The following is a 22,718-nucleotide window of genomic DNA, read 5'->3' as shown; positions in this document are numbered from 1 at the left end:
GTTTAATAAGAAAAAGTGATCTTGTTGGATCCTTATGAATGGTTCTTTCAAGTGAGACAACGGAGGAGATCTGGGCTGGGGATATAGCTCAGTTGGGATAGTGAAGTCCAGTTGCTCCTGCACACCAGTGTCAAAGCAGACTCAGTGTGGCCACAGCCCAGTCTATATGTTGATCTGTAGCCTAATTTTTGATGTCACTTGCAAATAACTTAAATCTCTGGAGGTTATATCTGAGATGAAGGTCCATATATTTTAAATCACTTAGAATCCCACCCAAGGAGAGTCAGTCCAACCATCTCTTTATAAGACACCTTCCATCAGTCAGTGAGTAACTGAGCCACTGCAACCTCACTGTTGCTACCCCCAGAGCAAGTGACATGTTCCTCCCAGAATGATGTTCCAAGGTTCCATGCCTCTTTAAAGGGCAGTGGAGCAAAACTCTGTTCCTGATGCCATGAATGTTTCTCAGCATTTTCCATTACCACGGTGCCTGTCAGTATTCTATTTTAACTGGAGAATTTGAATATGGTATAATTAAATAATTATCAAAAATAAAACATATACCATATACCATCATTACAGTAGAACTAAGAAATGAGAAAGAGCGAGAATCCCCTACTTCTTTAGAAAGATATGGAGCAGACTTTGATTCGGATGAGAATACATTTATATTTCTGGTGATGATAGAGAATGTTTTAGAAAGTTTAAATAAGATTTTATTTATTTAGTTTTTTTTCCAGTCTCTACAAAAGAATTTAAAATAGCTTACCAACAATTTAGGTACAAAGAAATAGTAAAGTCTTAAATACAGGAGGTTGCCCTGTGGTCCCCCAAATAAGGCAGCTTGGTGGCCCTTGGTGAAAACACCAGGTTCTAAGTTATTTTCTGCCAAAACAAATAAAATACCTTACCCAAAGTGTATGAATCCATCTCTACTAGTGCTAGACTTTTTTACAGTTTGCACATTTTTGAAAACAAGTAAGAGATACATGTGACTAAAATTCAAAGGACCAAGAGCCAAGAAATGTATCTACCTTGTCACATGTCCCCTCCCCAAAGGCAAGAATAGCCAACCTCCTGCCTACCCTCTGGAGCTACTCCATGGTCTATGCTCAAATAGCACAGAGGAGGAAGCTGCCTCTCCACCTCCTTTCCTGCATATTATTTTGGTTGCATTTGTAGGAACCAAATTCCAGTTAGTTTGGAGATTTCAAGCATACACACCCTGTCTCCCCTGGGCCTGAGCCTAGAGTCCACAAACACAGAGACTGTCTGGCTTGGCCATCACTCTTGCCTTGCAGAGGACTTGGCATTCACATAAATGCTGAACAGAATGACTGAACGGATGAATGTGCTACGCTCTCTTTTCTCCTCAGTTCTCTGCTCTGCTCTGTCTGTGAGCCCATCTGATTTAGCTTTCACATCTGTCATCTATCAATGAGATAATTTTTTCTGCTGCATAATAAAATAACCTTCTCCTTTACCCGTCTTTAAGTTTCCCATCTTAGTTCTTGTAGGTGGCTGCACTCGGGGGTGCTATTTGCTACATTTTGATAGACCCTACAGTCAACCCACCCCTTTCAGATGATTTCCTTCCTTCTTTCTACTAAGGCTTTGTTTTACGTATGAATTATGCATTCCCACCTAGAATCTTGGCTGCTTTTTGACCTCACTTTGGGCTGAAGTCTTAGGGTCATGGGAATTGGAAATCTGAACTGCATGGAATTTCCAGCTGAAGGAAACCAACCTTAGTGTGGAGTCTTGCAGACCACGTGGCTCGACTCCATGAATGGGCTGCTTTGTTTAGTGACTGGCAGGTCTGTGAGGCCCACTAGTGTAATTAACCAGCTCACTCACCCCGTTGATGAGCACCTTGTCAAAGTGGCCGCCACCTGCCAGAGGGTTCTTCAGTCCTCCTACTAGATACCATCAGCCCTCTTCAGGGACCAAACTCACATCACAGAGCTAGCACTGGGGAGACCTTGGGCTAGCTTCTGGAAGAGGTGTAAGGCCAAGCCTAAGTGTCCATAGCCTCAGAATGTCTATTGAAGAGAATTGGATGCAGCTATTTGGTTGGAAGACAGGACCTGAGGCTGAATTTGGGGAGAAAATATCAAATGTCGACATCCTAGAATGGAGACAGGCTGACACTCTGCAGGGCAAGCGAGGTCTCCCCGTGCCCCAGCTCCTGGCCTCCACTGCTGACGCCTCCACGTAACCACCTCAAACAAACCACTGAGTTTTTTGGTTTCACCCCCTCCTGGAATAGTGGTAACTCTTAATGATGACATTGTTATTTTAAGCTTTCAGAATCAACACAATCTTCATAATTCACTTTATTTTAAATAAAGTACATAATAAACATATTTTTATCAGGTGAATATATAGTATTCTAAAGTAGTTAAAAAGTGGGATCTCTATATACATTCCTTCCCTATATATTGGGATGATATATTTTACTTTTTGTGCTGTTTCAGATTTAGCACTTTCAGAAATATTTCTGAGGGTTTTTTTGGTGTTGTTTTTTAATGCTTGTGTTTTATTAGGTTTAATTCCCCCCATCTCTCCCCTTTCCTCCTCGACCCTCTCTGGTTAGTTTGGTCCACCAAAACATGGTTGGAAAACATGAAGGAAACCCTGCTCCTTAGACATCAGTTCACTGAAATCTAAGTCCGAATGTATTCATTTTCACAATTTCAACCAAGATCGGCAGAATGCCAGGGATAGGTTGTCTGTGTTCCAAAGTGAGGAAGATGTCCCATTCAACAGTGAGTAGATAGTCCTCTAGGGCATTTGCTAACCTATCAAAATACATTAAGATTTGCAGACTCTTTTAGGAGGGCCTCTGCTGGAGAACTGATTCTGCAGTTCAAACAAATGGCCACCAGGTGGGGCAAGTGGTACAATCAGGACCAAATCAGGCTGTAACAAAGTTTCTGTGCAACCCTGAAATGTACATTTTATTTTTCCACTGTAGGATTCCCTGTTAGACAATTGACCCTAAATGGTCTTAGTACAGGCTCTCTAAGTAACCTCATTTACCAAAGCTTTGAATAAGGGAAAATAAACGTGAACTTGGAAGTGTGATTATTTGTGCACCTATCTTCCCCATCACATAGGACACCCCTGGAACATCCTTGTGTTCTGAATGGATTGGTGGCACTTAGGAGAGTGCTCACCCTGAAAGGAGCTCAACAAGTACTTGTTGGATTGAGATTTTTGAAACCAAGAATAACCATCTTGCGGCAATCAGATCCTGACTTGATGACACCCTCCCTGATTGAACTCTTTTCTGGGTCCTTCCTTTTGGGGTGTGTCTTCCTGGTCTGGCAGGAGCTGGCATGCCTCCAGGCCTTGTGCTCTGAGAACCTGCCAGCCCAGAGGAGTGGAAAGAATGTGGAGCTGGCAGGGAGAAGTCCTGCTCTGTGGGCCTAGAGCTAGCCATGTGGGCACTAGTCAAAGACAGAGGTTACACTGTGCCCCTTTGGCTTTCAGCATGAAGCCCACCTGTCCAACCAGTGCACAGAAAAAAAAAAAAAGAAAAGAAATCAATAATAAATAGCAGGCCCAACTGACTGACGTTGGAGGGGTTTGGATGAATTACAAGCAAGTTGAACTCCCAGCTGGGTGAAGGGGCCACAGTTTCAGTGAGGGCCTTGATTAAGAAGGAAGAGGACATTTCCAGTTGGGATGGGAATGTATGGGAAGACCCTGATGACGCTGGGGATCTCAAGCCCCTAAATTCTGATGAGTCTTTGCTGGTGGAATTATTTGCCCCGCTTCCAGCAGAAGCAGCTTCCCCAACCCCTGGGACAGGACCTTCCCACCCCAAGTGGGTCAACCTTGCCAGTTCCTCTGAGAGAGCATGGTAATGACCTCTTCAGGTGCCCACCTGTAAGACCCTAGGGATTCTCCTCAGGACCACTGCCATCTCTCTTGGCTTCTAGGCTTGTAACTAGTTCTGGTTCCTCAAGTCCCCAGAGAAAGGTACCAAGCGTGATCCATGATGAGGTGTGCTATTCTGCAAAAGAATGACTTCCTTTTTTTTCAGAGATGGAAACCAGGGAATGAATGTGGGAATGGGCATACTTAGGGGAGGAACGTGAACTTGGATTGGCCAAGTTTACTCCTGTGGGCCCCCAAGAAGGGATTCTGGATTTAGCATCACGGCTTAGAGAGTGGGCAGAGTGCTGACGGTGTGCTTGGTTGGTTGGCTGGAACACGAATCAAAAAGGCCCACTGTGAACTGAAAACACTCATCTCCTTGGGTTTCCTGTAGATGAAGGGATTTCAATGCTTTGGAAGATGGGAAGGTGTGATACCACGGAATGTATATTTAGTCTTTCTCTTGTTTCCTGGCCTGAAACTCTGAACATACTTAGACTCTCCAAAGTGATAGACTCTTTCCAAGTTAACGAGTCAATGAATGGCGGGAAGTCCCTTGGCAACTTCAGGATCATGAATGGCCAAGGATTCAATCAATCGCGCATACGAAATGAGTTCTCCATAGACGCGCAGAGAGCTTTGGATACCTGGAGTCCCTGGAGAGTGGTGAGCCAGAGTGGGTGTGGAAGCTCGGCCCCTCTTCTCCACACCTTGCCCTGTGCGGCTCTCCATCTACATCCTTTATAATAAACTGGTAAACGTGCTTTGCTGCGTTCTGTGAGTCATTCGGGCAAATTAACTGAAATTGAGGTGAGGTTGTGGGAACTTGATTGGCAGCTGTGGGTCAGAAACACATCAAAAGCAACCTGGAGCCTGGGAGCAGCAAATGAAGTGTGTATTGTGGGTGGGTGTGGGGGGGACACAGCCCTCAGCCTGTGGGATCTGATTCTATCACCAGGTAGAAGGTGTCAGAACGGGTGTCCACTGCTGCAGAACGGCTGGCTGGCTGGCGGGTGGGAGAAGGCGCCACACCAGTCAAGGTCACAGAAGTCTCCTGTGGTGATTGAGCTGGGAGAGCTGAGGAAACACGGCATGGGAGTGGATTTGTCATGTGAGACCTACTCGCCCACACTGGGAGTGTCCAGAAGGTGTACCTTGGAGAAATGAGTTGTGAGGGGAGCCCCGGCATGCAGGGAGAGCTCTGTAATAACTCTTTTCTGGAGACCAGACCTTCCAGGGGGAGCCACAACCACTCAACTGACAGTTCTAAATGTAATGGAAGTAGTAGATCCGGGTGGCAGGGACAGCACTCAGTAGCCAACAGTGAGGTGGACCTCGATGGACAGCACTCTGGAGAGTCTGACGCACCCACACTCGTGGCACTCGCTAGATGGTGGTGGTGCTGCCAGAGACGAGGTAGATCGGAAGCCTACTAAATCCTTCCTTGATCTCTACAAGCAGAAAGGTTTCAGGTCAAGGGAACCAAAACACAAATGGCACATGTGCAGTTACGACCCATTTAAATGTGTATTTATGTTTAGCAGACATCTGTGTTTTCCTTCCTTTCTTACTTCCTCATCATACAACATAGGATAAAATGACTTTATATCAAAATTTCAGTACTGTTACTTTCACATAAATGACTTGGAAACTCTCAGCGTGGCTGCTAGAGAAGTAAATCAAAGGGCTTCCTAAGCCTGAATCCAACTTAGGTCTTTAGAAGCAACAATTGAACCTCTTTCTCTTGCTCTACCAGGATAGGAAGGATACAGCACTATTTCCAACCAGTTCCCTAATTAAAATACCTTCAGAGTTGTCATTGTTTTTTAAAGTAGTTACTAAGCTGACTAAATAAGATTACATAGACTCAGCATCTCTAGGAAACCATAACAGGTAGAATATGGAGTTAGAAATGTTATTTTTAGCCCATATATTACAGCAAGAGATTAGCACTTGTGAAATTAGATTGTTGAAAAACTGCCTCATGAGGTTACTGAATTTCTTTATAGACCCGAAGATACATGAATCTCTGCACATACACAGATGAAAGTCCACACATTTTTTGTTAGGACAGTCATTTTGCATAAGATTCATTGGTATCTAAAACTCAAATTCAAATTCATTATGTGTTTGTGCCACTGGTGATTTGAATGACTTTGTGATCAATCTCAATTGCATAGGTTTAAAAAAAGATTGTTTATATGATTTTTGTTTGTTTGTTTAGGTATGGGATTAAACCCAGGGATGCTTAACCACTGAGCCACATTCCCAGTTGTATTTATTTTATTTTGTTACAGAGTGTCTGTAAATTGCTGAGGCTGGCTTGGAACCCCTGGAATTAAAGGAATCTGTCACCACACCCTGCTAAGTTTACAAGATTTTTTTTTTTTTAATCCATGTCCTCATAAGACTAAGCCTTGATAAACAGGTAAAAAGTCCGATAGATAGGCACAAACTATTTTTAAAATAGTTTTCCTAAAGATCAGATTATTTTGAAGTTATAGAAATCATATTATTCTTTTTGTTTCTTTTAGTAACATCATTGTTTGGTGCATTACAATTGTTCAAAAAAATGGCCTTTGTTATTACACATTGGTACATTCACATAACCTAATTTGGGTTATTAGATTTCCCAGTACCTTCTCTTACTCCTCCCTCTCCTCATGTCTGGAAATCACTTATTATCATCCCTGAGAAGGACATGAAAAAAGGAAATAAATTGCTGGATGACAGTTCCTCAGTGCCAAGGATCATTCAAAGTATCACCTACAGTGCATTGCTCCAAAATTGGGGGCAGAGAAGAGGAAGCTACTCTGGTTAACTGTTGCAGGGTTTGATCAGTTCAATGGATTTTGGTCTTTGTTATATTTTGCCTGTCCCAGATAAAAGTTTTTCAAATGGACAAGCTAACCAGAAAAGCTGCTCCAGTCCCTTCTGTCCAGTCTAGTCTTTCTTACTCTAAGCAAATCATCCTAATGTTCCTCCCCAGCAACTGAGGAAACAAAGACTTATGATAGACATGAAAGAAAACTCCATTTTTTTATATCATTTGATACTCACTCCATGTCCATAAACTACTAAAGTGTTAGGGTCTGTAAACAAGTCAGGATGGCGCCTGGCATTTTGCCAGAGGGAGTAGTTTGTGAAGGAACGCCAGGGAGCCTTTAAGTGTGGAGATTCCTTATTGGTTGACTGCTGTATCTAGTTTATGTTAATTAAGATAAGCTGTGTGGAATGTATATATACCCCTCCTGTCCTACAATAAACAGCTCCCACTCCTGCTGTATCAATGTACACAAGTTGCTCCTCACACCCCGGTTATTTTGCTGCAGCCGGACTGTGGCACTAAAGGTTTGCAATAAATCATCTCAAATACTATTTCATCTGTGCTCATAAAAAGTAGACACATTTTAATTGTTGGAACCTTTTACCTCTCTTGGGACCGAGGCCATTATTGGTTGGTGGCTGAGGTGGCCTCATGGGTTCTTCCAGAGCATTTCCGTATACATGACCTGGCTGGATTGGTGTTCGCAGGCTTTTAGCCTCTGCATGGGCTTTTGACCTTCGTGCTGCCTAATGGTTGAATCTGAAATCTTCCTAGGCCCCTTAGTGATAGCGACGTACCTGCCCCTTCTTTGTTCTTCCTACTGTCTCTTCCTACTCCCTCCTTCTATCACTATATAAACTTGTCCCTGACAAAATAAAGTTGAGACTGTTGCACCTTCTTGGTTGTCTCCTCTCCCGACTCAGTGTGATTGTGGGCCAGGTTGGGTGGCAGGCCAGGTTGAGATACTTACCCTCTAGCTCAGCCCAGGAGAAGCTAGTGTGCTTCACTACCTCTGTCAGAGGGTGGTTCCCACAGCTGGTGCCTTGGAGAGGACAGGCTGATCCTGCCTGCCTCCCGTGTACCCTTTGTCACAGGGAGCGACATTAATGTGAGACCAAATCAAATCCAGGGATAGACATTAATAGAATATCTCAAATAAGTATTTAATAAAAAGGCTAGCAAATTCAGGGTCTTTAATGAAACTTTAATAAAATTTATGAGACAAGGAAACTGAAAGCACAATATTTTCTTAGGAACTTTTCTGTTTGGTGTTATCTTCTTTACAACATAGAAGCTTTTCCTAAGAATGCAGGGAGTATGAAATTTCTAAGGCTCTCTTGCTGTTTTCTCCATTAAACCCCTGTCTTAAAAATCTTGAATCTATATTAATCTTTGTAATTTTCTGGCTACCTATATAACATGTTTTTCTCAAGCATGCAGTGAGGTCGCTGTTTCCAAGAGCTCTTCAATTCTGAAATATAAGAAGTGTGTTTCCAGGCATTGAAACCCAAAGGCTCACCTAGACACAATGGAGTGAGCAGAATACATAAAAATCTCTCCTGACAAATCTGAACTCTGCTTTTCCCAACCATGTGAAGTCTATTGGAAGAAGATTCCAAGTAATTTGGCACGTCGAAGCAAAATATATACTTTGATATTCTTCTCAGGAGTTAGCCATGTTATGTTGCAGGAAGGCAGATTTTAGTGCTGAATTTCTGATTGTATCCCCCCAAAAGTTGTTCCAGGCATATCATGCAAGAATGTAACCTCCAAAAAATAAATTATAAAGCGAGAAAATTAGACTTCAGAAGGCTGGATAATATTTGCATGTTCATGCATTTTACCACACATCAGACCTTCTTCCTTCTTCCTTGCTCTGATGTGAAGCATGTGCTTCCATTTTTCATTTTGGCTTAACATGTTATCATTTAATAATAATTCAGTAAATATACTTAGAACAAGAAAGCCACCTAATGACTCATGTCTTAGGGATGGTTTCAAAAAAAATTAATTGTGCATTTTGTACCATAGAGTATTCCCAGTGTTTCCTAGAATTGTTGCAACTGATGCTGGAAGCTTCGAAATAGAGCAGAAGGCATAAGGTCTGTGGCTTGTGACCCTTCCCAAAGTATGTAAGATCGGTAGACATTGAATGCAAACAAAAAACTATGCATCATTGAAGTTTTTCCTGTCACTAAAATGCTAGCAGAGCTCAAGGAATTGTGAGTCCCTTTTTCTATAGTACAGGAAAAATAAGAAATTTCAAGACTTGAGTTACCTAGAATTTCTGAGAACGTACCTTGGTACTTAGAAGGTTCTCAACTTAAAAACACAAAAAAAAGAAATGTCATCATTTTCCATAGCATTTGGAAACTTTCCATAGGTTGGAAACTTTACTCTCAGAGGTCATCAGTTCTCAGATATTTATATGTTTTGAATACTTAGCCAATCTGACTTTGGGATGCATCTTCCAGTTGTTGTCTCAGTGATTTTCTTCATGCCTAACAACTGATGGCATCTTAATTTTGGTAAAATAATGTAAATGTTAAGGTGAAATTTAGAAATAAGAAAGGAAAAGCTGATATGGGTAGCTACTGGGTGTTTTGTCTTCCTTTTTTTTATTTTTGTAAAGTGAAACAAAAGATAAACCAAAAGTTTCTATCTTAAGTTAGGTAAAATCAAAGAGGAGAAAAAAGAAGATAATATAGCTAATACTTCACTGCCACCTGTAATTTCTAAAACAACTAAGAGCATTTTTATTAAAATTAACTTTGTTGACATGTATATTAAATTATAGAGTAAATATTAAATAATTCAATCTATATTATATTATTTAAATTTACTTTGTTAAATTGTATTAATTTAAATGAAATTTAATGAATTTTTAAATATAAATCATACTATAATTCAAGTTAATCAACAATATCAGTTAATAAAATAAATGTAAATCAAACAATAGTATTAATAAAAGAAATTTAAACAATACTAATTAATAAAGTAAATTTAAATTCGATTAATTTATATTAAATGATAATATAATTTATATTTAAAAATATATTAAATTTAATTTAAATTAATTTTAATAAAAATGTTCTGAGTGGTTTTAGAGACGACAGGTGTCAGAGAAGTATGTGCTATGCAATCTGCTTTTTCTCTTCTCTGATTTCACCTACTTAAGATAGAAACTTTTGATTCATCTTTTACCTTAATTTATCAAAAGTTTGTAACTACTACTATTTTAAGCTTTTCATCTTTCAAAAACTGTTGTTAGCTTCTTTCTCTCCCCAACTTGTTTTGATCTACTGTTGTATAAAATGTGTTTATAAGAATTATTGTAGAGCCCCCAATAGTATGTAGATAAACAGTCCAGATATTTAATGATGCATTCTTACTAATTAACTTTTGCATTGGCAATGGATCATGTGATCCCACTTTGGGGTTGACTCATAAAAATACTCTTCCTTCTGGACATATTTAACATCTGGAAAACTGGATTAATGTGAAGTGACTTTTCTGTAGAAGTGGAAATAAGCAAAATGGATAGGGGTCATAGAATTGGGATTCAAAGCATCTTAGAATTTATCCACTAAGCTTCATGTTTAGGTCCTCCCCGTTGGAATTTTCCCTTGGCAGTTGTACAATGTTATCTTGGATAAAATAAATATTCTCAACTTTTTGCAACATTATATTTGGTTTTCATGTACTCTAAATCTGAGACCTCCTTCTTATGGGTTGGATTGTTCTTGTTTCCTGTAATTACATGTATCATTTTTATCTTAATGCCATTAAATTTAAGAAATATTATTCTTTTTTTAAAAAAAGAGGTTGGAACTAATGGTTCAAGAATGCTGCTCTGTACAGTTGCTCACAAAATTACATCAGAATTGATGACTGGTGATGATTAACTGCTACATTGGAACAAAATTCTATAAACAAAAAGTGCTACAAAAAACAAAACAAATTTTTAAAAAAGTACTATGGCAAAAAATCACAACAACAAGAACTCAAAAAATAAAATAAAATGCCTAGTACCTATACACTTACATACACCCGCTTTTTTGCTTTCTCTTACTGACACCACCATGATCTTTATGCAACAACTGCTCCATTTTGTCCTTTGGAATGTCCAGAATGCTCCCCATCAACTGCAATACTTCAAGACGTTTGCCTTTTGGTGCCTTGAAATGACCGATCAAAAGGTTTCTCATGAGGACCTTGTCTAGTTTTCCTTCTGTGCTGTTGACCAAAGTGGACAATTTCTGTTGTGCATGGTCCAACATTTCTTTTCGGAGCTCGTTTTGTTTTTTCAGTTCTTCCATCTCTTCTTCCTTGAGATCTAAGTCTTCTCTCAGTTTGGAAGCAGAATCCAACATAGCATTTGCTTCATGCAAACGTTCCTGCAATGATGATACTTCTCCTTCTAGCTTTTCGGCCTTGTTCTTCCATTCAGCTACCAACTGTTTTTCTTTGGCTAGTTCAGCAGAATGCATAGCTTTCTCTTCTTCTTGGGCGTGCTCTAGGTTACTTGATGACAGGGCACACTGCCTTACTCGTTCCTGGCAGAGCGAAAGCTGCAGTGCATTCTCATCCCTCTGTTGAGAGACCAGACTCAACTGTTCCTGCAGGGACTCTATCTGCACACTGGCTTGATGACTTGCCTTAGAAGATGTAGCTAGCTTCTCCTCCAAGAGTGTGACTTTCTGTCTCAGTTGAATCTCTTTGTCTTCCGCAGCCAATATTTCCTGGGCGTAAGACTCTTCTGATTCCAAGAGCTGGCTGCGTAGCCTTTCTAGCTCCCGGTTTAGGCGTAATTCTTGGTCCTGTAAGTGTTGAACCTCTTTTGTTCTTAGGATTTTTACTTTGGTCTCTTGAAAAATATCAGAATTCAATGTTTGAGCATCTCCTCTTTCTCCAGGCAACTGGGCTTTTATTTTTTCAATAGTTGTCTGCAAGTTCTTAATCTCCTCCTCTTTGTCTAAAAGTAACTGGCTATGCGCAGCATTCATCTGCTCATATTGGTACTTCAATTCATCCATTTCCTCCTTCTGCTCCTGTAAAGACTGAAGTAGTTGCATTTTACGCTGGTTTTGATTTTCAATTATATTCAGATGGTCTTCAATTTCATCTTCCAGATGATTTTTGACTATATTCAGTTGAGATACCTCCAATTTTAGTTCTGTGATAGCATCAAGAGCTTTAGGCTCAGCCACTGGTACAGCTTGATTTTGCTGTTCCCTAAGTGTTTCCAGTTCGAATTGCAGATAGTTGTTTTCTGCTTTCATGTAGGTAAGATTTCTGTCCTTTCTTTCAATGACTTGCCTTAAAGTTTCATTTTCTCTTAAGGCCTGAGAACACTTATCTAAATCCTTTTGTAGTTCTGAATTTTTTTCTTCGAGTTTTTCAATAAAAACTTCTTTTTCATTTAGGACTTGTTTCAATTGCTCCTCGTCTTCTATATAAGATGCCAAAATTTCCTCCATTTCTTTTTCATCAGCAGTCATTTGCTCAATATTCTTTTTGAGTCCTGCTATTTCAAAGTCCTTCTCTTGATTGAGTTGCACTACACACTCGTGTTTCAGCTGTAAGGCAGAGGTATTCAAATGATGTGCATTGGAGAGTTCCTGAATAGTCTGCCTGTGATTATTTGCTTCTTCCAACAGTCTTTTTTCTGCCTGGTGAAGTTTGGCTTCTATCTCTTCTTTGTCTCTTTTTAGAGTCTCCATGATAGTGTCTTTTTCTTGAGAGATTTGATTGTTAGCAGCAATAGATTCTTCCAACTTACGCCTTACATCTTCACGTGCTAAAATCAACATTTCATTTTCTGTTTTGAGATCAATAGCAACTTTCTTTAAATTTTCATTGAGCTGTTCTACTTCAGAAAGATTTTGCCTTAAGTTGCCAATTTCTGCTTCCCGTTCTTTAAGCATGTCATCCTTACAATGACTGTTAGAGTCTTCATTCAGAGAACTTCGGTACTTACTCTTCAATCCAGACAGCTCATCTTCAATTTGTCTAATGGGATCCTTAAGCCCAAGGTTTTCCTGCTGGATGTTTAAACTATTTTTTTGTGACTGATTTAGCTGATCTACTAAATCTTCTACTTTACCTTCAAGCTTCTGCTTGGTTAAATGCAAATCACTGAGGCTCTGTGCATTCCCAGTCAACTTCTCCTTCTGCACATGCAACTCTTGGGATATGTTCATTTGATCATCCTCAAGTTGATGAACTCTCTTTTTTTCATCATCTAGTTCTTGTTCCAACTTCTTGATGACAAGGTCTCCTTCATTTTGTTGTTTGGATAGCTCATCTTTTATCAAAATCATGTGCTTTGTAGCTTCCTGATTCGGATGATCCAGTTCTTCTAACTCAGCTATCAGCATTTTCTTTTCATTGATAGTCTCATTCAGTTCTTCCTCCTTTGCCTTCAAGTGAACTTGTAAGTCTAGTAATCGTACATTCAAATTCATGTCTGTTGAAGCTCTGTTTTTCATGACTTGATGGTCACAGCTCAATTTTGACAGTGACATCTGAAGTTCCTCTTTTTCTTGACTCAATGATGACTTCTCTTTTTCTAAAGCTTCAACATGCATTTTAAGTTTCAGATTGTCTTCAGCAAGACGGTTATCCTGGTTTAAGCCATTTAGTCTCATGATTTCCTTCTCAGCATCAGCCAGGGCTTGTTTTAGCCTGAACACTTCTTCCACTGCTGAACTCTGAGGAAGGATTTTTCCCTTTTCTGCCACAGTAGAACTCTGCTCCAAAACTGACATTTCATGCTGATGATCATCTATGTCTGGACTTTGGTTTGGTTGAAGAGTCTTGATAGCATTTTGTACTTTGCAGATTTCACTTGTGTCAGAATGATATTTTCCCTGAGCCTCAGCAATCTGCCTCGAGTGACCAACTTCAGGTTCATATCTTGCAACTTTAATTGACAATCTGCTTGTTTCTTGTCGTGATAAAATTATGTCACTAAAATCCATGTCATCATCACGGAAGGCGGAAAAATGACTACTGATCCCGGAACCGAATGGAGCCAGAGCAGTTGTTGTTGGTACGCCACCAGCTCCTGAAGGTACCCATTGAGCAGCTGCCTGTAGTTGAAACACTTGATTTTGCAGTACAATCTGTCTTGCTTTAAGATGGCGGCTGATCTCTACCTCTTTCTGTTGCAGTTGATATTGGTAACTTACAGACTGATGGTTTATTTGCAGCTCTGATGCTTCATGCTTTTCTTCCAGATCAGTACAATCCTTTTTCAGTCTTTCATTCTCACATCTTAGTGTGGAATCAGTAGTTTCCATTTCCTCTTCCCAGCAATGATGTAATGCTGCTTCTGGGTCTCCTAAGTCATCCAGAAGTATTTCCCTGGTGAAGCTGGAGATATGGCCAGTGAGGGAAGCCAAGCTGCTCCCCACCTGACCCAAGAAGTGGCCCAAGCCTGAGACCAGGCCTCCAAACCAGGACGACATCGCCGCCACTTCAGTGATCCATCGGACCAGCTCCAAACACCGCGTCCATCACCGTCCACTTCTCTGCCCCGAACGTCCTCCAGGGTTGCTAGGGTCAATTATGACCCAAGCGCTCAGAATTCCTCACAGCGCGAGGTTCCTGGGGCTCCACCAATACCAACCATCCCTCCCTGCCTCTAAACTCAGAAGCCGGTCCTGGGCTTTGACCCGGGGCTGGCAGCCAGTAGCACACTCACCCCCTGCAGGGCCTCTGCTTCTTCCCTGCACTTGCCTGTCAGCTATTGGCTCACAGGATTGGGCAGGGTTGGCTGGGAGGAGCTAGAGATACAGGAAAGTGTCCTAGTTTGAGTCCAAAGGCACTCCCACGAAGAATCAATGTTGTAGTTGAAATCCAAAGGTAGTTCACTGGACAGTTCCCTCTTGTCTGGGAGAGGTGGATTTTTTGTTGCTTTCAGTTGCATTCAGTTGACAAGGTGAGGTCTCGCTCCATTACAGAACGCAATCTATTTAATTAAAAGTCCCCGATTCAAAAGTAAATCTCACCCCAAAACACCAGAGTAATTACCAGAGTAATATTTGGCCAATATGTGAGCCTCATAGCTAACATATACAATTAATTTTAAAATCGGAGATGGCAGAGGCATCCCACACGTTCTATAGTCTCATGTCCAACTCAGGAACAAGAGATTCCTTTCTTCCACATCATTTTCCAGGCCTGAATCGAAATGACTCTCATCGTGGGGACTGACTCCAGCCACTCCAGAACATTCTCTCTTAGAGCCCTGAGCAGCTTTTCCCAGGCCTGGTGTAGACCACGCAGAACTCCTGAATCGGGGGCTGGGGGCGGCACTGAAAAACCAGCCTCTATCTCAGAGCCAAGCCTGTCCAAGGAAGGAACATGGCCTTTGTCCTTGGAAAAACCCACAGAGCACTCCTAAGCACATCCCCACCCTGCTAAGTTGTTTATCTACAAATAACAGGAGATATCTGCTGCCCCAGGTGTCCCTGACTCAGTCAGGCTAGGAGGGACCCATAGCAACCCCCTAGCAGCCACCAATCAGCGTGAGACAGGGAAATACCTGGGATGCCAGATGACCCTCCCAGTAGTTTATGGTGGTTGATAACATGTTGGGAATCCATGTAGTTCAGCACGTACACCCCTCATGGCTTAAACCAATCAGTTCAAATGAATACCCCTTTTGTACTGACCAATCACCCGACCCAACTTGTTCCCGCCAGTGAATGTGCTAATCATGTTTTAGAGTTGTTATTTGATTTTCCCGCGGTGTGTGATGATTTGCTATGATGTATGTGAAGTCCCTGTCCTCTCCAAAGAATGTATAAAACTACTGCAAACCTGGGCTCGGGGCCTCTCAGCGTCACCAGTTGCTGTGTGTGCGCGCAGAGGACCGAGCTAGCTCGCAATAAACACCTCTTTGCTGCTTACATCGATCTTGGGTCTCTGGTGGTCTTTGGGGGTCCCGAATTTGAGCATAACAGCACCTCTCCTGTTGGACTTCCTTCCCCTGGTTTAGACCCTGAGAGGGGCAGGGAATCCAGAAAGCTGCATGTCTGCTGGAAGGTGAGCCTGAAAGGAGGCCAGTCCTGAGGCCCGGGAGGACTCCACCCTGTCAGGTCCTGAGAGCCCAGACTCATTATGGTGCCCCCTGGTGGGCAGGGAGTGAACCACGGTTAACAGAAGTCTCTCAGAGAACCAGGACCTGCTGGCCCCACCCGGTGGGTTAGTTTAGTCTTGTGTGGGGGTGTTTGAGAACTGGGATAGAACCCCGGTGCACTGAACCACTGAGCTCCGTCCCAGCCCTTTTTACTTATTTATAGTTTAAATCATGAGACGGGGTCTCACCAAGTTGCCTTGGGCCTTGCTAAGTTGCCTATGCAGTCGCACAATGGCCTAGGACCAGAATGAGGGCTGAAATGCACTGTTTGCTCTGAGGTCCTGAGGTCACGTTGGCAGAGTTGGTGACCCACCTCTGAGTCCCATCCCATTTTTTATACTTTGACTAGAGCTTTAGAGAATCCCAAGGGCCTGCTTGGATCTGTTCTTCCCAAAGCATCCACCCAGTTGCCCACTGGCTGAGCCCTTGAAGTCTCCCTGCTCTCATGTGTGCGCCCTCCCCAGCAGCTGGATGGTGACATCTGAGGGACCCTGAGCAGTCTTCCACGTGCCAGCAGAGGTGGCTTGGCTGACGTCAGGTGCTCAGAGGGCCTGCCTCCCAGCGGTAGGCCAGGGCGGTAGGGAGCACATCTGAGACACCCTGGGCCTCTCCTCCAAGCCCACTGCCCCACGGAGTCACTGCAAAGCCCAGAGCCACCTGATCTGGGAACCTCTGTCTGTCCTCCAACATCCCTTTGTCACTGCTGTCCTCTCTGGGGTCGGGGGACCAGGTGGCACAGACAGTGCCTCATCTTCCCAGTGTTCCTGAAGCTCCTGCCCAGGCCAACCTACTTCAAAAGCCCTCTAATCTGACGCTTTTCAGACGGACCCTCCTCTCCACCTCCAGGCAGAGGGAGCGCGTCCTGCCCCAGCCTTCCAGCCCCTCTGATCTGACGTGGGTAGGGCGTCACGGAGTCCTTAGAGCGTCATCACAGCGAGCAGAAGCTGCTCGAGACTGGAGCCCCTTGGCGACGGGCCAGACGCAGGTCTTCCATGGCCACATGGATGTGGGAAAGTGCATGCAGTTGTGAGGGACTTCACGTGTGGTGGCAGGGCTGTGTGTGACTTCACGTGTGGTGGCAGGGCTGAGGGACTTTATGTGTGGGTCAGGGCTGAGGGACTTCACGTGTGGGGGCAGGGCTGAGGGACTTCACGTGTGGTGGCAGGGCTGCTTGTGACTTTACATGTGGTGGCAGGGCTGAGGGACTTCACGTGTGGGGGCAGGGCTGTGTGTGACTTTACATGTGGTGGCAGGGCTGAGGGACTTCACGTGTGGGGGCAGGGCTGAGGGACTTCACGTGTGGGGGCAGGGCTGTGTGTGACTCTTGCACAGGGACATTTGCCATTTGGACCCTTTCCCCATGACAGCACTGGACACTGTACTTCATGACTGTGTAGAGGACAGTGAGTCCAGGCTGGACCACGTTCCTGTTTTCTCTTTGATCTTAGAAGTTATTAAAGCATTGTCCTGGGTCCCTGTGGCATATGGACCCCGAGTGCTGGGCTTCTTGTGCCTAATGGGAAAGTCTGTCCTGGGGTTCAACCCGGATCTTCAGGGAGTAGCTCTGGGGGTTTTTACAGTGATGGTCCCGTGTAGCCAAGACTGACGGAGTATGAGGGACGTGTCAGCATGCACACAGGGTCCCCCGATCCCCATCAGTCCTCCCCGCGCTCCTCAGTGTTGCCTGTCGGAGACTTTCTAAGTGTGTGCGGGTTCGTCTGGCTCCTGTGGCTCAGCACGACACCGAGAGACTTGCCCATAGCACACGTAGCACAAGCTCTTGTTGAAAACCCTTCTGGGCCACGTTCCATTGTGTGGACACAGAGAACTTTGTGCATCCCTCCTGCTGTCAGCAGACATTTGAGTTGAGTCGGAGGGTTCTGTCAAAAAGTCTGGTGAGCGCATCCTTGTACGTGTATCTTAGTGGGCAGACATGCTCATTGCTCTTGGGCTTATACATAGAAAACACATGAAGTAGGTATTTTCGATATGTATTTTCAGAATTGGAGTTAAGATTGTTTCCAAAGCGAGGTTGAAGATATTTACTCTCCCTTTTCCTGAGATTTGATTTTTTAGGATTGTTGTGACAGGGGTAGTAATGGTCACTGAACCAGGCTCTGCAGTCTCAGAGTGTGGCCCTAGGACCAGTGGTGCCATGGAAATTCGAGAAATCATGGCACTGGAAAGAGACAAGCAGATTGGGAGGCGTGGAAATGCGAGATCTATCCAGCCAGGGCAGGCTCAGGGGCGTCTTTTCCAAAGACAGAGCACTGCTCTCTGTCCTCGGGACTCTCACAGTGCGAACTCCTGGGTTTCCAGACTTTCTCGGGGGAGTCTCCTTGCCGTCCCTCCTTTTCCAGCAGCTCTGCTTCCCGCCGTAGCGGCTGAGCTGCCTGATGACAGACCACAGCCCAGGAGCTCTCAGCTATCAACACAGGTAGAGCGGGCACCTTGGGAAGGAGTTGTGCTTCCTTTCCCACCTCTTGATGCTCAGGGAACACCTGCAGCCTGCAGCGGCACCGTCCTTACCACGTTGGTCTCCTCTCCTGAGTAACACGCGAGAGGCTGTCTTTTTGTTAACCACTGTTTTTAGGAAACTCCTTAGGAAGAGCAAGGAATAAGCAAGCACCTAGCAAACAGCCGCAGTCACGCCAAGTATCATCTTAATTCCTCTTACCCAGGAGAACCACCCTCCAAAAAGGGTTTCTGGATCCCATTTTTCCAAGTCTGCACAGGCACATGGGCAATGCTTACCACATGACCTCTGTGACCTTTTCTATAATCTTCCTGTATCCTCGGTTTGTAAACAATAGTTACTCAAGTTCCATGTCGTTTTCTGGTTTGATCCAGTTACTGGATACATGGGTCACACAGAGGGAGGTTTGGTCTCCTTCACCATGTGCCATCTGCCAGGAGGGGCCAGGTCTTGTTGGCCACCTGTGGCTTCCCTTGGAAGTGTTAGGGGCATCTTTCATTTTATTTACCAACTGATAAAAATGCAGATAATACTCAAATACTACCCCACAATCTCATCTATGTTTAATCCAATTTACTCGATTTTAATTGTTAATTTTAGGTTATCCATAAACCAAGACATTGGACAATTGTAGGTAACAGTTCTAGCCTCTGTTCTTCCAGAGAAAGACCTAGAAGCAGTGGATAGTACACGTCAAACATTTTATAGAAATCAACACTCTACTGACTGACCACTTAGAAAAATGTGTGGGTTAGTAATTCTAAAGACATTTTTATTCTTATCTGTTTAACCAATTTAAACTGAACCTTTTAAAAAAATGTTTAAGACATATGGACTAAAAACTATTTGGATTCATTTATCAAATTTAAGAGTGCTCATTTATCTATAAGCCAACTTTGATACTACACGTGATATATATATATAAACACAACATACACACAGATGTACACAAATATTTAAAAATGATCAGGAAACAGATTTTATAGCTTTTCTTGAATGATTGACCTCTGCACAAAGACAATAGGAAAAACAGGATTAAAAACTTCAGTTGGGCAAAACAAGACTAATTGGAACAAAATGTACTAATTTAGGCTCACAGGACCAAATGTGAGTTTACCGTAGAAACCTTGAGACTCAACAAGACAGAGGTTTTGAATAAAAAATGACATGGACATAATTATTCCCAAGTGGTTATTGCTGTCCTTCAAATCATTCCTTATTTTTCCCCCAAAATCAAATCTGAATACTCTTTGGCATTGCCCCAGTTCCTTCCGTCAGTGGCAGTGAAGGATCTGGGCGGGCGCAGGAGCGGGAGCCTTGGCACCGGCTCTGATTCCTCTCTCACCCTCCTTGTTGGCATCAGCTGGAGTCGGAAGTCCAGGAGTGTTGGCCTTCAGGCCGCCTGAAGTTTGAGTCAGAATACTTGGACCCAAATAAACAACGGTATTTTGTCATCTTTTGAGTTTTTATTTTTTTAATGCTTGTTTTAGAACAATACATGAAAGTAGAATTTTGACCCTTAATCATTTTGCTTTTAGTGAAGACCCAGAAACAAAGCAATCTTAATCTGTCTTTCCATTGACCAACAATTTAAAAAACACATTTATAAAGTATATCCCATTTATGTTAAATCTGATTTACCCATTTTTAACTTAAGTTTCCCATGAAAACCAAATTTAGTTAACATTGTAAGCCATTCTTTTCTGTTCAAGAAAAATCCTAGAAGCAATGGACATTGTACTTAAACATTTTTATAGAAAACAATACCCTTCTCTGGCTAATCCCCTGGGAAAAAATGTGTGGGTTAGTCACTTCAAAGACTTTTTATAAAATTTTTGTCTCTTTAACCACTTTAAGTCACATGAGCTAAAATGTATTTGGATCCATATTTTTAATTTTATGAGCACTCTTTAATGCCAATTTTTGGTACCAGGTGCATGATATGTAGACACAAGCACACATGTAGACACAACTTAGAATACACAAGTGTGCACACATGTACCTGAAATTAGCAGAAAACAAAGATTTTATAGTTTTGTGGGGTTTTTTGGCTAGGTATGACTTCCACAGGTAGGATACAAAAAAGCTATATGGGTTTATTATACAGACTGTCAGATTCAGTGCTTTCGAGATTAAAATAGAGCTGTGAAGTTGAACCCTGGGAATAAAGTCTTGACAGTCATGGTGGATGCCAAGGTTCAGCTGGCTTCCTGAGGCCGATTCACTGGCCCATTACCACTCTTTATTTTCCTGCTTGGGACCCTTCCTCTAGTGAAAGTTAACCCTTGAACAACTGGCTTCTGAGTAGACACAGCGTAAAGAAAAACAGAGGGCAATAAACTTCAGTTACACAAAACAAGGCTAATTGGTTCAGGAGAAAAGGTGAATTTACCATAAAAAATAAACTTGGGCTCAGAAAAATATGACGACTACAGAAAGGGCACACACACAGAACAGCTGTATCAGACCAGAGGGCACCTTCAGGTCAGATCACGGTCAGCCCAGGTATTTAAAGAACGTGGGAGTCTGTGAAGTCCCAAGAAAAAGAAAACTTGCCCATTTGGGCATCTCTCCATTTTCCTTCCCTGGGCGGTATGGAGAGAGAGGAGGAGATCATTTAGGGAGGAACTTGCTGAGAGACAGAACCCTAGAGGACAAGAAAGGAGAAAACAGGCTTGAATGTCCCCTAGCAGCTTGGACTTCAGGTGACACCTTGTTTTTCTTCTTCTGTTCCCCCCACTTCATTGTCCCAAGGCACACAGAAGAGGAGGTCACACAAAACGCCCCCTGGCCGTGTCCCTGAGGGAAGCTTAGGAACTAAGAGGCCGAAGGCGCACCCATGTAAACCTCGGCCCAGTTAGAGGTGCCATCCCAGGGGTGAATTGCCATTTCGCTATACAAAGTCACCGGGAACTGCAGGTGAGGGCTCATTTGGACTCCAGCACACGCCGTGAAGCCGCAATAGTTTCACACTCACACACACACTCAGGACTTCTAAACACTGTCTTCCACTGGGTTCCCCATACTGATAGCTCCCTCGTGGGAGCCCCTGATACTGATGGCTCCCCAGCAGGTGGCACGGAGGTGACCAAGCTCCCCTTCCGTCCTACGGACAGGCCTGACTGAGGCCTCAGGTCCCAGGACTTATCTGTATCCTGACCACTGTGGGTGCTGGTCCAACTCTCCAGGGAGTCCCCCAGGCGAAGGAGACCCCAAAGCTATCGGGTGCCGTCATCTCATTTGATTTGAGGGGCACTGCACACTCCAGCATAAGCAGCCAGCAACACCAGTGGTGCAAGGGGCCAGGGTGATTGTCACTTCCGGTCAGGGAACCAAAACATTGCAGGAAACAGACGGCAGAGAAACACCAGCAGCGCTGGGAGAGGAGAATCCAGACTCTGTTTCCCTCCAGCAGGCCCGGAGGGGAGCAGACTCCAGCTCTGAGCCCTGACCAGGCTCTCACAACATTTATAGGTCATTTGGCGTCATCTTGGACCCGTCCTGTCACTGGGGCTTTTGTCTTTTTAAAAAGTTCCCAGTCTGTGTGGCTGAAGGCCTTGTGGGGCCCCCAACATAGAGCACTCCCAGAGACAGCAGAAGGGCCCTTCCACAGGCTCCTTAGACCTGGAGGCCTGGCCCAGGGCTGTTTGCATATCAAGAGGGAGAAGGCAGACTCCAGGGGCAGTCATTTAGGCCCCTGGAGGAAGGCTGGGCGGAGGAGAGCTGACCCTTGCCGGCCCTGGTTTCTTAGGGTGTCTGCAGTTTCCTCTCACAGCCAGGTCTGGTTTCGCCGTCACTTCACCTTGACCTGTCTCAGAGCTGGGGTGGCACAGGGGGCACAGATTGTGTGAAAGGGGAGAGACCTTCACCCGGGAGGGTGCCTGAGCTCTCCTGGGATCAGTGAGGTGCAGGGACACTGGGTGCTGCACACAGACGTGTCTCTGCTCAGACTTCAGAGCCTGTAATGCAGCGGGAAGACTCCAGGCAGCTCTGGACCCCGACCTTCCAGGGGGTGAAGTAAAGATCTCCACTGAGCTGGGTGTGGTGCCGCAGGTCTGTCATCCCAGTGACTCTGAAGGCTGAGGCAGGAGGGTCACAAATTCGAGGCCATCCCCAGAACTTAGCAAGACTCAGTCCCATGGAAACGGGAAAGGGTCTGGGAGTCCGCCCCACAGCAGTCTCCGGTGCATGGCTCTTGGCTTAGAGGTGGTTGATCCCAGAGATGGTGACAGACCTCCGGGGTGGGAAGCAGGCCAGATGGGGGTCTGTGAAACTGGGCTTGGCAGGCAAGCAGAGGCATTTTCCACTTAAATTCCTTTGCTACCTTGTGTTTGTCAACAGATTTTCAAGATAAGTATTTCTCTTTTAAAACCTTTGCATTC

General features: G+C 43.8%; 1 long non-coding RNA gene across 1 annotated transcript in view; it reads left to right on the top strand.

Annotated features, from left to right (window-relative positions):
- The window catches only part of LOC143401099 (uncharacterized), a 113,560-nt gene extending 109,037 nt beyond the window's left edge, over positions 1-4,523 (top strand). The window contains exon 5 of the long non-coding RNA XR_013154916.1: positions 3,120-4,523. This is a non-coding gene — a long non-coding RNA (uncharacterized LOC143401099). The remainder of the gene's footprint in view (positions 1-3,119) is intronic.
- Positions 4,524-22,718: the final 18,195 nt, after the last annotated feature.

Source organism: Callospermophilus lateralis, unplaced genomic scaffold, assembly GCF_048772815.1.
Source record: "Callospermophilus lateralis isolate mCalLat2 unplaced genomic scaffold, mCalLat2.hap1 Scaffold_1954, whole genome shotgun sequence".
Classification (NCBI taxonomy): domain Eukaryota; kingdom Metazoa; phylum Chordata; class Mammalia; order Rodentia; family Sciuridae; genus Callospermophilus; species Callospermophilus lateralis.
Note: the sequence above shows the minus strand (reverse complement) of the source record. Positions and strands in the feature narration are given on the sequence as shown.